Source organism: Triticum urartu, chromosome 2A (assembly GCF_056163025.1).
Source record: "Triticum urartu cultivar PI428250 chromosome 2A, HENAU_Tu73, whole genome shotgun sequence".
Taxonomy (NCBI): domain Eukaryota; kingdom Viridiplantae; phylum Streptophyta; class Magnoliopsida; order Poales; family Poaceae; genus Triticum; species Triticum urartu.
In genome coordinates, this window is record NC_141874.1 from 283,379,979 (window position 1) to 283,382,334 (window position 2,356).

The following is a 2,356-nucleotide window of genomic DNA, read 5'->3' on the forward strand; positions in this document are numbered from 1 at the left end:
TGCTTCGAAGTCAAGTGTTGATTCCATACCTTTTCTAAATGGTGTTCTTATACTCCGATATGAATACGAATCCTTCTCGATCATCGAGTTTGTCATCTCAATTTCTTTTCACTGGCGTGTTTCTCTTCAAGTGGATCCGATCATTTCAACAACCGCAAGATCAAGTATCAGTTCTTCTCAACGGTGTTTGTTTCATCCGTCTCCAAGTTGCGTTTGTTTTTTTCCCACCCTCCCACCCTTGTTTTCTTCAAGGATTCAGATTTCTTAATCAAGTATCCATCTTATTGATGCGAGGCATTTTCATTCCTTTTCCGTCAATATCCTTATCTGGTGATTCTCATGAAGATTCTAACGGAGCTTCAAGTTCGTCACTCTTCACTCGTTTTCTTCTCCGGTGGAACCAATTCAAACTTTCGGTGTTGATCATATTTTTTTTCCTCGTTTCAAATGCCTTCTCATACCAGTGCAATTCTTAATCATTCATCTCTCGTTATTCAATTGTTCTGGAGTGCTCAAGATATCTCGAAGATTCGTGTTTTCACTCTGCATTCGTTCAAGCTCTTTCGAGATTGGTATCTCATTCAAGTCATTTTAATTCAACCGGTGCAATCTCTCTTTTCAAGTAATCATTCTACGGTGTATCTTTTGAGTGGGCCCTAACCCACATGTCCTTTTCCAGGATCTTACCTGACTCTTCTTATTTTCCCGGAGCTATCCCAAATTCTTTTCAAAGTTTGACGTAAGAAGGAATTATCATCAGTCTTATGTTTGTCTCCAAGATCTATCAAATTCTTTTCATCATTGGCTGAATCTCTTCGCTTTTGATTCTTCCGGAGTGCCTCTACAATTATTGGTGGTGTTTTTCTCGTCGTCATTCTCAGATTTGGAGACCAAGAAGAGTTTCTTATCAGTCTTGCCCCATTCTCTGCCATCCTCTCATAATTGTTTCGGTTGTGAGAATTTCTTTTCACCCATCCGGAGTAATTCAGAGTATTTTCAGTTTGATTCCCCGAAGTCCATCATTTCGGGATTATTCATTCTCAGCTTTCAGCTCTCGTTTCCTAAATCTCACCGGTGCATCATTCAATATTCTTTAATCAGCTCGTAATCTCTTCGTTCTCGTGGATCTAAATCCTCACAAGCATCTTCGTTTAATTGCTAATTCTTCTCGGTGTTTCTTCATGGTTTTAATCATTCTTTTTCAATTCTTACGGTGGTTCGTTCAAGAGTTTTCTTCCTTCGTGTATCATATCTATACATTCGTGCTTTTCAAATTCTACCGGTGGTTCGTTGAAGACCTTCTCAAGCTTGCGCTATATCTCTCTTAATCTTTCTACGAGGATAAGTAGTATGCCAAATCCGCTGCTTGTCAGCAATTAAATTGTGGACGAATACGCATAACATAATTCTTATTCTTGTTCCATCCAAGTGTTAATTCCTTTTTCCCGGAGTGGTTCGTCGTATCACATTCTCAGTTCGAGATGCTTATCTTTTCTTTTCCGGAGTTCCATGTTTTCCGCATTATATCATCACAAAGATCCATCTAAATCATGGCAAGGATTCACCTTGTGTTTTCAATTTCTCTTTCTTTTTATTCTTTTGTTACCGGAGTTTCTTCATGGAGGCTATACATGATGGTTCATCAAAGAAATAATTCATTCTCCAAGTGTTCATTGAGTTTCTTTTCAAAGGAGCTCAAGCTTTATTCATCTTGCTATCCGGAGTGCAATTCTTTCTTCCATATTATTGGAGGTGGTATTATGTCATTCTGGATAATTTGAGTTCATGTTTCATGATTCACATGTTGTTAAGTATGAGGTATTTTAAATCCATCAAACTGTTCGTTGGAGTTATCTTGGGTTATATTTTCACCTGAAGCTTCCCCTAAGGATTGTTGCTATCTATGGTGCTTATAAAGGACCCAAGTTCTTCTTTATCCTCCCAGTGAAATACTTTCTCATCTCCTTGTTCATACCAATCCAATTCTTCTTCCCGTGAGTGGCAGGTTGTCACCTCATAATTTTGAGATGTATTCCATAAGACCACATCAAGATTTTTTTTTCGTTGTTGGTTTTCCAACAACTCCGTTCTAGCATTTGTTGTAAGCGTGCTCCCTCGAGATCTTGTTTCTCGTAGTTCATTCCATTCCATTCTCACTTTTGTTCCGGAGGAATTGTGATATTGTTTTCTTCAACCATCATCCTGTTGTCAAAGTTCAGGTTCTTTTCGTGCTTATCCATTTAACCAGAGTGCTTTCAACTTCATTTATCTCCGTTGTATTCTTTTCTCGGAATTGCTTAACCTCTTCAAGGTTTGTGGTTTCACTCGTTTGCCAAAGAAGCAACTTAGTTTTACC